Source organism: Microtus pennsylvanicus, chromosome 8 (genome assembly GCF_037038515.1).
Source record: "Microtus pennsylvanicus isolate mMicPen1 chromosome 8, mMicPen1.hap1, whole genome shotgun sequence".
Classification (NCBI taxonomy): domain Eukaryota; kingdom Metazoa; phylum Chordata; class Mammalia; order Rodentia; family Cricetidae; genus Microtus; species Microtus pennsylvanicus.
In genome coordinates this window covers 1,614,899-1,628,171 of record NC_134586.1, presented here as the reverse complement: position 1 = coordinate 1,628,171, position 13,273 = coordinate 1,614,899, and the positions used below count along the sequence as shown (strand labels likewise).

The 13,273-nt window shown below is 44.9% G+C and overlaps 1 protein-coding gene across 1 annotated transcript in view; it reads right to left on the bottom strand.

Moving 5' to 3' along the window:
• Tmtc1 (transmembrane O-mannosyltransferase targeting cadherins 1) overlaps positions 1-13,273 on the bottom strand; it is a 217,226-nt gene that overhangs the window by 131,817 nt on the left and 72,136 nt on the right. The gene's annotated exons all lie outside the window — the stretch shown is intronic.

Genomic DNA, 13,273 nt, shown 5'->3' with positions numbered 1-13,273 from the left:
CGCATTTTAATGCCAGTGAGCCATAAAAGGTAAAGTTTTCAACTTTGCCACTTTGCTGGCTCAAACAAGATTTCCTGGACAGTTTTACTGATATTGATTAGAGAAAGAATACTTGAATTTCAGATGTTTGTGAACTCCCAATTAAAGGAAACTTAATTATTTTTTTTCCATTTTAGAAGATAGTTAAGATACTAAGATTTACAGATTTGTGCAGGGGCAGGTGCCTACAGTGGGCAGAGGTTGGAAGAGCCCTCAAAATTGGATTATAAACAAAGAGCAGAGTTTCTCTTAACCACTAAGCCACTTATACCCCAAAGATAAGAATTTTATTTACAAAAAGATGGCTTTTGCTTTTTAATTCCAAATTAGAGTTAAATTCCTTTGAATAAACTGGCATCTGGTTAATTTGCTGATGTTAAAACATACTCAAACTAAGGTCATCGTTAAATGTCTCTATTCCTGAAGAAACAGTGATCGGCTTTGATGTGGGAAGATGAGGTCTGGTTTCAGGGCTGTGAGGACAGCTGGGGGTCAAGTGCTTGTGTAGCACACAACATAGTGAGTTTTTCTTTAAAAAAAAATGTGTGAATATTTGCCTGCATGTATGTCCCATGTCCTAGAAGACCAGAAGACAATTCTTTGGAACTGCTAGGAAATGAACCTGGGTCCTCTGCATGTAGCGGCGTAAACGAATGCAGACAGTTTGTAAAAATATATATATAGTTTTAATGTAGAAATAGACTTATAGAACCACCTTTCCCGCGGAGACCAGGAAAGTAGAAGAGACAGCTCGGAGCATGCTCACCAAATTTATAGGCAGACATTAGCCCGAGGCGAACACGCCCCCTAAGGGGCGGGACTTATCCCTACATCTGCAAAAACCTCTAAGAGCTCTTAAACACTGAACTCCTGATTTATTTATCAGGGGGAATGCTTGGATCAAGTCTCACAAGTGGAGATCAGAGAAAAACCTGGGAGTCAGTTCTCTGTGTCCACCATGTGGGTCCTGGGATCAAACTCAAGTCATCAATCTTGGCAGCAATTGCCTTTATCTGCTGGCCATCTTGCCAGCCCCATCCTAGATAATTTCAGTTGCAAGCACCATGAAAATAATCTCTAGAAGCAGACAGACCCAGATTTAATCACTGGCTGTTCCCACCTAGGTATGAGCTGCAGGTTGAAGCAAGAATAGGAACATCGCGCAAAACAGGAGGCATACATGTACGTGCGCACACGGTTAGCACTATATTCTAAGTTCCTACAAATGATTGTAGTGAATCATTTGTGTGTATATATATATATATATATATGTATATATATATATATATATATATATATATATATATATATATATATTTTCTAACTCAATAGTAACAGAAAAGCCTGGTTTGGATGTAATATTCTGTGTTCAATAAAACTTATTTTTTGTAAAAGTCTCCCCACCCCTGGAAGGTTTTAAATTTCCGGTGTAGCCAAAGATAGCCTTGAATTGATTCTCTTGTCTCCTCAGTGCTGGGATTATATAGGTTTATTTCCACCAGGCCAGGGTATTGAGAATTGAACCTGGGGCTTCCTGAACTCCAGACAAGCACTTGCCAACATAGCTACATCCTAACTCATAAACGACATTTTAGAATTAACAGTTAGGGACTGGGGATGTAGCTCAATTTCTTAGAGTGCTATCTCATGCACATTTTTTATTTTTTACAATTAAAAGGCACTTAAAAGTTCTTGTAAATGTACTGAATTCTTCTGTAGGAAAGACCATCTTTATGGGCTATGGAGACTAGAATCCTAACTGGATAGCAGGGACTGATGAGCTGGCAGTCGGAAACTGGAGGTAAATAAATGCCGAGACTGTCGTGTCCGACTGCCCTGCAACATGAGCTGTCAACACACACACACACACACACACACACACACACAGCAGCTCCCAGCTCCGAACACACACACACACACACACACACACACACACACACACACACACAGCAGCTCCCAGCTCCGAACACACACACACACACACACACACACACACACACACACACACACACACACACACACACACACAGCAGCTCCCAGCTCCGAAGGGTTTGGAGGTGGGGTCTCTCACCCAGAGATCCACCTGCCTCTGCCTCCCGAGGTGTGAACTACGGCCCGGGTTTTCTAACTTTAAAAACTTCAGAAAGTATACGGTCGGGGATACCAAGACTCACAGACTTTTTTTTTTCCTTTTATGTATGCGCATGTATGCGGTGTTCATGTTTGTGTTTGTTTTGGTTCATGCAAGCGTAGGCACCCTTGTGCGCATGCGTGTGGAAGACTGCCGTTGAAATCTGGAATCAGCCACTCGGCACGGAGGCAGGTCCTCTCAATCGAAGCCAGAGCTCCCCTGATCCGGCTCGTCTTTCCGGGTATGCTTGCTCTGCAGATCCGGTATCAGCCTCCCATGGCTGGGATTACTGGCAACCGCCAAGCACCCCAGGCATCCAAGTGTGGTTTCAGGATCTGAACTCCAGTCCGACCCAATACTTAAAGGCAAGCGCCGCCATCACTCAGCCCTCCCGGGCCAGGCTTTCCCCAGATGCGCGACTTTAGGATGTGGAGTCAGGATGGTTGCAGGGACACTGGGAAATGAGCGATAATTTCCTTCTAGAATTGCTGAGTGGCTGCGTGGCCTCCCCTTTGTCCTACCGGCTGCAGGGAGCCCACGCCCTGGTAGCTCTCCTCATCCACCGCGGTGAATGCGCACTGCCCGACTGCACCGTGTCCTTCAACATACGAATTATGGGTGGAACACGTCTGTGCCCCCAGTATCATATCCACACCTCGTGTCTGCTGACCCTATTTGGTGTTCCAGTCAGTAACAGGTATGAAACTCCCAAGTAGCATTTGAAACCATGCCCTTTCCGCGTAATTATCGCTGTAAAACCAAAACAACAACAAAACCCAGCATTTTTGTAATATCTAGTGTCGGGGGGAGGCAGGGAGGGGGTGCCTTGCTAGTAAATTCAGGGGGAGAGTAATGAACTCAGGCCCAGCGCTCTGTGCTTTAAAGATATAGCTTTTCTTATGAGATGAGATGGGAGGAAAACATGTAATTTGAATCTCAAAATAGCCGAAACCAAGCACCAGGCAATGTGTGAGATGGGAATCTCTATTTATTTATAAGCCCAATTACTAAGGCATATTGCTTTCGCGTCTTATATATGAAGTGTGACAATAAAGAAATGAGATTGGTCTTTTGTTGTTTGGTTCATAAATTGGCACTGGTGGAATCTTCAAAATAAGAGTTCCCAAACAATATTAAGGGATTTAAAATGAGTGGAACAAATTTACAGCTAAGACCACCGCTATGTAGTTCTGATTTCCGTACTGAAACCAGTCATAGCACGTGGTCTCCACAGCTCACATATAACGTTAATTTGGTAATAAACACAAATGCTGAAGAAGATATACTCCCCAAAAACTATTTTAAAACATCATTTTATAAGTCCTAGGAGGCATAGTTCATTGTTAGGGCGCTTGCTTGGCACGCTCAGTCTCTGTAATACTCTTATGACAATAAGGAAGTCCTTCAAATATAAGTGTATATGTGCGTGCATTAAGAGTGGGGAACGACATCCTTTGCGGCCAGGATTAAACAGCTGTGGCTGGAGAGTGTGCCCCGTGGTGATTTATAATCTTCCATTGAGATCTGTTCCCAACCCCCATGTAGGACTATCATAACTTACCCTAATTCCAGTTCCAAGGGGTTTGAAGTCCTCTTCTGGCCTCTGACATCAGACATACACATAAATAAAAAATGTAAGAAATAGACCAGCTGGTCTAAGATCTCTTCTGTCCTTATGTCCTTCTTTCCCTTCTCCTGCCTCTTTCTCCCTTCCGCTTCTCCCTTGCTTTCCCTCTTTTTTGGCACTGAGAGTTGGACATAGGATGTCACACATGCTAGGCAAACCATTCTACCAATGAGCAATATCCCCAGCCCTACTTTTACAATAGAAAAAAATTGACAGTTGCCTAAACATATGTATATGTATGTGTGTCTGCGTGTGTAACATATTCAAACCCCAGTCCCTTCTCTCACCAGCTATCTTTTGTACTTTGTATTTTGAGACAGATTTTTGTTTCGTTTTGTTTATTGTTTTTCAATACAGGGTTTCTCTGTGGAAGACTCCTGGTTGTCCTGGAACTCGCTTTGTAGACCAGGCTGACCTCGAACTCACAGAGATTCATCTGCCTCTGCCTACCGAGTGCTAGGATTAGAAACATGCGCCCCCACTGCCCGACTTGAAACATATTTTTAATAGGTTCCCCAGGATGTCCTTGAACTCACTCTGTAGCCCAGCTAGTCTTGAAGTTTTGATCCTCCTGCCTTAGCCTCCTGAGATATTGGGATGACAGGCCCTGCTCCCAGGTCAAGCTTGAGATGTCTACTTCTGTTCACCCCCACTAGACAGGCCAAAGAAAATTCTGACTATATGTAGGCAGATGAACCAGTGAGTTTACAGGAGTGACTTACCAGGGAGGATGGGTGGAATTACAGGAGCATGGACAAGCTAAGGGGCAGCTTCACCCTCAGTGTCTCCTTAATGCAAAGTCTGTCAGCTGCTAGCACACCCTGGGAAGGCGGCCAGGTGCTCAGTGTTGCCCTCCCTTCCTTCTGGGAAGGAGTGTTAATGAGTCCAATCTAGTCAGAGTCTCTTCAAGGTAAGCAGAGTTCTGTAACACAGCCCGAGCCTCAGCTCACAGGGAACTGTCCATCCCAAGCACTCTGAGGCAAGCCAGAGAGCTGGCATATGACGTACGTCCTCCATCCTCTGGATACAGAGTTTCCAGAGTCTCACCAGTGTCACTGTGAGGATGTGACCTGGCTTTTTTTTTTTGGTTCCTGTCCTAGAACTAGCTCTTTTAGATCAGGCTGGCCTCGAACTCACAGAGATCCGCCTGCCTCTGCCTCCCAAGTGCTGGGATTAAAGGCGTGCGCCACCACTGCCCGGCCTGACCATGGCAACTCTTATAAAAGAAAACATTTAATTGGGGTGGCTTACATTTTCAGAGGTCTGGTTCATTATCATGATGGTTAAACATGGGGCATGCATGCAGACATGGTGCTGGAGAAGTAACCGAGTAGCTTGCAGGCAACAGGAAGTGGTCTTAGTACTACAAGGAGGGAAGCTTCAGCAAAAGAGACTCAAAGCCCACCCCCATAGTGACACACTTCCTCCAACAAGGCCACACCCACTTCAATAAAGCCACACCCCCTAACAGTGCCACTCCCGTTGGGAGTCACTTTCTTTCAAACTACCATGGTATCATCAGTAATTAATCAAAGTGAGACACCACTTGGCATCTACCAGGATGACTGTGATGAATAATTAATGAATAAATAAATCAATGACAAGGAGTTCTGATGAAGATGGGAGAGAGTGAACTTTATACACTGGGATATGCCAACTGGTACAGCTGACTGGGAAGAATTTGGGGGTAGAGGAAGACCTCAGTGTATAACTCAGCTCAGCATCTCCTAGGTATTTGGGCATCCTTCTAAAAAATAAAAAAATTAAGACCATTTGTTTTGGAAAGGCTAGAGCGGTCATATTCCTGACACTCCAGGTGGCCACTTTCTGATCATAGGTAAATACTATTAGCCACTAAAAATGCAAGTATTAAGAGTGCTTCGGACAGACCTCAGAAATACCAAACTGCATTAAAGAAACCTGGCCCAGAAGATTAAGTGCTTTTGAACTCTTGTAGTAATAGAAGCAGCGGGGCTGCGTCCCCAACACCCCAGCCGCCTGCTCGGCTAGCTTATGCCCCGAAATAATTATACAGACACTGTATTCATTTAATCACTGCTTGGCTCATTTCTACCTGGCCTCTTCTAGGCTAACTCTCGCACCTGGACTAGCCCATTTCTTATCATCTGTGTAGCACCGGTCTTACCAGGAAGATTCTAGCCTAAGTCCATCCTGGGTCGGAGCTTCATAGCGTGCATCTTCCCTGGAGCGGGGAGCATGGCGTCTCTCTCTGAGGCGTCTGCTCCCGAGAGGAGAGCTATCGAGTCTGACCTCACTTCCTCTTCCTCCCAGCATTTTGTTCTGTTTACTCCTCCCACCTATCTCCTAACCAATGAGAGCCAAGCAGTTTCTTTTCATTTAACCAATGACCTTCCTCCATCAAACTCTATGTGAAGCATCTAGGAAGAACAAATTTACAAAGACAGGAGCAGGTGCTAGCTACCTGGGGCTGGGGCTGGTAAGAGCTGAGTATCCTGCTGAGAGGGATTCCTGTGGGGTGGTGGGACGTTCTGAGACTGCAGCAGGGTCCTGTGGTGGAATATTAGTTTAAGATGTATTACATTTGTTCATGCTGTGAAACATTTGTTTAATGATGGAAAGATGTGTTGCATTCTTTTATGTTGTATTTGTTTAACTTGGTGAAGCTGTGTTACTTTGCCTGCCTAAAACATCGGATTGGTCTAATAAAGAGCTGAACTGCCAATAGTTAGGCAGAGGGATCGGCAGAGCTGGCAGGCAGAAGAAAAGAAAGAGGACGCCAGTAGCCAGCCACATAGTCACACAACCAGTCACGGAGTAAGAAGGAAAGAAAGGAATATAGAGCAGAGAAAGGTAAAATCTCAGGAGCAAAGGGTAGATGAGATAAGTTAAGAAAAGCTGGCTAGAAATAAGCCAAGCTAAGGCCGGGCATTTGTAAGTAAGAAGAAGTCTCTGTGTATTTATTTGGGAGCTGTGTGGTGGGCCCCTAAAGAATAAAATAAATAAATAAATAGACACCAGCTACAGAGTTTTCTATGAATCCATTAACAACATTACATTGTATATTTAAAACGAATGGATTTTACAAATTAAATTATACTTCATTAAAGCTTTAAAAAATACTCTTAGTCTCATTTTATTTGAATGATAAATACAAGGACCTATTCACTGGTTTCCATTGTAAAATGAGAAAAATATTTTCATGCAAAAAGTCAGACAGCCTGAGCCAAAATTAGGTTATTAAAATGCCCAGGCTGATTCATGGCATGTTGGATGTTCTAGTTTCTCTCTCTTGGTATTTGTACAGAAAACTGACCTTTTTTTTCCCAAATAAAGTCACATTCATGGGTCTTCAGGTTTGGATGTGGACGGATCCTCTGGGAGCTGCCACTTAGTCCACTACACTGTATAAACAAATTCTATTTAAAGCTATTTTAAAGGCTTGGAGAGACCCATATCAAAAGCAAGCCCTCATTCTAGGAGTATGGCTCAGAGGTACAGTTTCTGCTTAGTCTTTGTGGATGCAGTCCCAAGCACCAAAATAAACATAAATTAAGTTAAAAGGACAAATCAGTGTTCCTGTCATGCTGATTTATCTCTGACTGGGAAATAGCTTTCTTTTTAAAACCCAAGTCTTCAACCTGAATTATGAAGGAGGGTTTTATAATGGATTTGAGTATGGTCCATTGAGAAAATAGGAAGCCACCTTTTCCTCGGCTGAAATAAATAGCATTCGGTGAGGCATGAGCTGGCTGCATTTCCTGCTGTACCTTCTGATTTTCCCATCTCTCTTTGTGACTGATGGCAGTTATTTTCCATGCCTCCTGTTTCTCACCAGCGGTGTTTTTCCAGAGGAGGTGTGTTTGCATACACCTCAGGCTGGAAGGAAGCACGGTAATGAACTGCGACAGACTTTATCACAGCCTTTGGGACTGAAGCATCATCATCACCGCCGCGTGTGAGTGCTGCGGTACATCTGGGGAAAGATGGACGGGGCCACACACAGCTGGCTCTGAGGCGCAGCAGAGTGCGGGAAAACAGAGTCCTGCTGCTTTGATGGGTTGGAATAAATGACGAAACTGTGGATTAGCAAATGTTTCAACAATGAGAACAGATGGGAAAGATCTACAGCTTTGAAACCTAAGACTCCAAACCCTCCGGCCTGCCCACCTAAGAACTGCAAACCGTCCAGCCTGCCTGCCTATCTGTGAGGCAGGAGCCCCGCCGGCACCGGGACACGCCTGCTACCCCTTCTTATATCGATGTTTAGTCACACTCTGCGAAATCTGAAGAATATTAAAAGAGATGTTTGGATTTGCAGAGATCTGAGGGCGCCTCGTTAACACAGCCCTTTCCCACGCTGTGTCCCGCTCTTCACTGAAGGGAATCTTTCTGTCATACACGATTTACAAGCAAACTAAAGGATAGAGTGGGGGTATTTTTTTTCTTTTTAAGCACTTCTACATCATTTATTTTCAAAGATAAACATGTCACTTCTTCCGGATTGACATGATTCCATATTGTATTGAGTACCGAGGTGGAAGATCTATGTGAACCTAGGAATTATCATTAACTTAAAACCCACAGTTGGTTTCTGGTTTTGTTTTCTTACAAAAAGAAAAAGCATTTTCAATCCAAGGCTTATTGGTGCTTTCTCAAGCCAGGCTTTTGATTTTTAAAATTTATGGTATGCATAGCATGTGTGAAACACAACTTCAACCTCAGCACTGAGAAAAAAAAAGAACAAAATTATGCTAATAATTAAAAAAATTATGCTAATGTTTTCCTGGGACTACTAGCATGTTATACTAGGCTGCTAGCAAATATTGGGGTGGATATGACAGAAAGGGAGATATGAAGGTAAGGAAATATTAAGAAAAAAATTTGATATGTTCAAGGGGTATGCCATATGAATTAACAGTTTTTAAAAGTAGAATTTTCATTTTTAATTCACATTCAATATGTGAATAGCTTAGCAAACAATTTAGAAGAAACATTAGTCTTTAATAGAAAAATGAAATGAGGGGATTTAACAGCGTTAGGACATGAAAGCCCATAGAAATATTGTCTTGAGAATCTTCAGTACTCACTGTAGGTCATTCATCATCCATGTGTGACTTAGACCGAGAACACTCTTATCAGGAGAGAGCAAGCTACCGGCCGGAGATTGAATCTGGCTTGCTACTTGCTATTATAGCAACATTTTATCAGTCGGGGGGAATATAAGACCTTAAGTTCCCAGGAACTTGGGAAAGCTCACTAACTTTACTACCTCAGACCTCAACCATTCTGACTGTGAACCTCTGAACCCCCCACCTCATTTTTTGAGCACTCAGTGCCCCGGCTTGGGGCTGCGTCTTGAAGAGGGGCGTGGTTGTCGCTCGTGACCCCTCTACAGACCCCCAGTGGTCACTGCTGTATTTGTAAAGACGCCATGCTCACAGCCCCCACTGCTGGACTCATCGGCTTGTTTTCCTTTCCCATAATGGACCGTGATGACCCTGTGGAGCCACGAGCCAAAGTAAATCCTCTCCTTGCTCATGTTTGCCCCACTGGGTGTTTTGTCGCAGGAGTAAGAGGCCATCGCTGTACAGCAGTCTCAGCGTGTCTGTCAAGCGATGGATGTGAAAGTCGGAGACAGAAAGAGGGTGCTGTCACAGACCTGACGCAGTTCCTCCCCTCTTCCAGCCACTGACCACTGAGCAGGGCATCTACTTGAAAGTTCACTTCCCTTCTCAGGAACACGCCTCTGTCACAGACGTGCCTTGGGGGTTCGAGGTGACCAGGAGGGTACCCCCTCACAGCTCTGACACAGATGTAAGAATGGCTGCGGTGGTTGGGATGGGAAGGCTCTTTTCTAATAAAGTATCCAAAGTAACAACCTTAATATTGACCTCTGTGCCGGTAGGAGGCCTCAGGGAAGCAGAACACACACAGCATGCGTCTGCAGAAGTCAACTGTATTGTAAGGATTTCAGTCATGTGATTGGTCATGTGACTAAGGAGATTGATAATCGTTTCTCTGCAGGGCAGAGGAGCAGCTGAAGATCAGGGCTGCCAGTGATCCAGTTTGCCACTGAGGAAGGGGGAGTAGATTTTTGTGGTAAATTTAACAGCTGATGGCCGGAGAATTCCTTCTTGCTCAAGGTACCAATCTTTTGTTCTATTCACACTTTTAACGGCCTAGGTGAGGGCCATGTATGCTACCAAGAACAATCTGCTTTCCTGGGAACTCACTGATTGATTGATTGATTGGTAGTCATCTCATAACCAAATACCCTCAACACCGACATTTAGAATATTCGGCTAAACTTCTGAGCACTCAGCCCAGCCAAGGCGATGCCCAAATGAGATGCCACACTTTGATCCGGATAGGAATTCTCTTCCGAATGTCTCGTGCGTCAAAGGTTTGGCTTCCCGAGATGACACTACTTCTGAAATTGAGGACAACGAACTCCATCATGAATTGGCCGTGGGGCAGCGTGCCTCGGAAGGGCGTGTCTCATCCTCTTTCTCCCTTGCTTCCCAGATGCCAGGAGGTGAACATCTGAGCTCTGCCAAGCTCTTCCACCACAGCGTGCAGCCTCACTTCCGGTGCAGAACCAATGGCATCAAACCTCTGAACCCGCGGCGTCCGAACAGTCTGTCTTCTTAAACTGCTCTCCACGGGCCAAGGAGATGGCTCAGGAAACAAAGGCTCTTGAGGCCAAATCTGACAGCAGCCATAAATCCCACATGGTGGGAGAAAGAACCTGCTCCTCAGACTGTCCGCCCTTTGACCTCAGCATGGCTCCGTGGCAAGTGTGAAGGTAATGTGCATGCGTGTACGCATATACACACAAACATGTGAATAAATACAAGTGCAGTAACATCTTAACAAACCTTGTACCAGGCCTCATCACCTGCTCTGGACACGCCTGAGGATAAATGTCCTGTAATTCTCATGCTTCTAAGTCACAGCTGGACTTTGTGGGTCAAGGAGAGTCACTGCAGCTGATGATTTGACTGGCACCCCCAAAACAGGCACACCTCACCTCTGTATAACACACCTCACCTCTGTATAACATACCTCACCTCTGTATGACAAACACCTTACCTCTGTATAACAGACACCCCTCACCTCTGTATAACAGACACCCCTCATCTCTGTATAACAGACACCCCTCACCTCTGTATAACAGACACCCCTCATCTCTGTATAACAGACACCCCTCACCTCTGTATAACAGACACCTCTCACCTCTGTATAACAGACACCCCTCATCTCTGTATAACAGACACCCCTCACCTCTGTATAACAGACACCCCTCACCTCTGTATAACAGACACCCCTCACCTCTGTATAACAGACACCCCTCACCTCTGTATAACAGACACCCCTCACCTCTGTATAACAGACACCCCTCACCTCTGTATAACAGAAACCCCTCATCTCTGTATAACAGACACCCCTCACCTCTGTATAACAGACACCCCTCACCTCTGTATAACAGACACCCCTCACCTCTGTATAACAGACACCCCTCACCTCTGTATAACAGACACCCCTCACCTCTGTATAACAGACACCCCTCACCTCTGTATAACAGACACCCCTCACCTCTGTATAACAGACACCTCTCACCTCTGTATAACAGACACCCCTCATCTCTGTATAACAGACACCCCTCACCTCTGTATAACAGACACCCCTCATCTCTGTATAACAGACACCCCTCACCTCTGTATAACAGACACCCCTCACCTCTGTATAACAGACACCCCTCATCTCTGTATAACAGACACCCCTCACCTCTGTATAACAGACACCCCTCATCTCTGTATAACAGACACCCCTCACCTCTGTATAACAGACACCCCTCACCTCTGTATAACAGACACCCCTCATCTCTGTATAACAGACACCTTACCTCTGTATAACAGACACCCCTCACCTCTGTATAACAGACACCCCTCATCTCTGTATAACAGACACCCCTCACCTCTGTATAACAGACACCCCTCACCTCTGTATAACAGACACCTCTCACCTCTGTATAACAGTCACACCTCACCCTTGTATTCTTGTCTGATACTGAGGCCTACGGTAGGGACCGAGATGTAGCTAAACTGATAGAGGGCTTGCTCTCCAGCGCAGCATAAACCCGAATGAATGTGGTGTGGTGTGTGAGTCTGCATCCCAACCCTCACGAGCTAGAAAAGGTCATTGGTGGCTACACAGTCAATCTGAGGCCAGCCTGGGCTACACGAGAGCCTGCATCAGAAAAACAGTCACAAAAAGAGAACCAAGAGGCTGTTGAGATTATTATTATGTCATGGAATCTGGGTCAACCCTCCTCATCTTCCATGAGCATGAACCGGTGCCTGGGATCCTATTATACAAACCCCAGTATCTGTTACAGATCCCTGGGGTCTCGCTCCTATTTTTAAAGCCACGAGGTAATTGGGGAAAGAGGGAGTTAACTCTCACTAGTGGAACCAGCCCTGCCCTCCCCAGCTGGGAACAATCAGGCCTGGCAGCTCCCCTCCAGGAAACTCCTGCCGCTTTATTGGGATGGATGGGAAACAGGATTTTGACTTTTTGATAGGTGAGACTATAAATCTACCATCAAGACTGCAGAGGACCAGCTGGGCTTATGTATACAAGCTGCATCTTTAATTACAGACCCCACAAGATGTCGAGCTCAGGAATGCCCCATCGTGTTCCAAGCAGAGTGGGGAGGATGGGCCCCTTGGATGGGAGCCAAGGGTTCCATCTTTTCAAAGAACACAAGACAAGGGCAGGAAAAGCCACACAGAGAAAGGCCATGGCTACCCCAGAGGATCATTATGGAAATATTTTCTTATGCACAGTTCTTTCTCAAGATGGGTCACCATTTTGTGACTTACTCTAAATTTTATGTCTAATTTAAAATTTATCTTTGGCATAAAAAATAAATAATCTAGCCAGGTTAGTGGTGCACACTTTAAATCCCAGCACTTGGGAGGCAGGGGCAAGCAGATCTCGGTGAGTTCCAGGCCAGCCAGGAAGACATAGTAAGACCTTGTCTCAAATAAACAAACAAACAAATATTGAAATTAAAAAAGAAAAAGGGAAAAAGAAGAAAACCCGGTTCTGAGAAAACTGTGTTTGGATACATCTTTCTTTTTTTTTTTTGTAATCTAGTTATGTATGTATGTATGAGGGGGTGCATACATGTATCATAGCACATGTATGAAAGTCTTAGAAAACAAAGTTCTCTCTTCCCACCCACATGGGACCCAGGGATAGAAGTCAGGTCATCCAGGTTCTGGCTATTACAAATAATCCTGCTATGAACATAGTTGAACAAATGCTTTTGTAGTATGATTGTGTCCATGGGGATGTCCCCTGCTAGGTCCTTGAACAGCAGAGGAGAGGGTGCCTTGTCCCATAGTCACACTGATGAATATCTCGAATATCACCATAGAACCTTTGTCCGGCGATAGATGGAGATAGAGACAAAGACCCTCATCAGA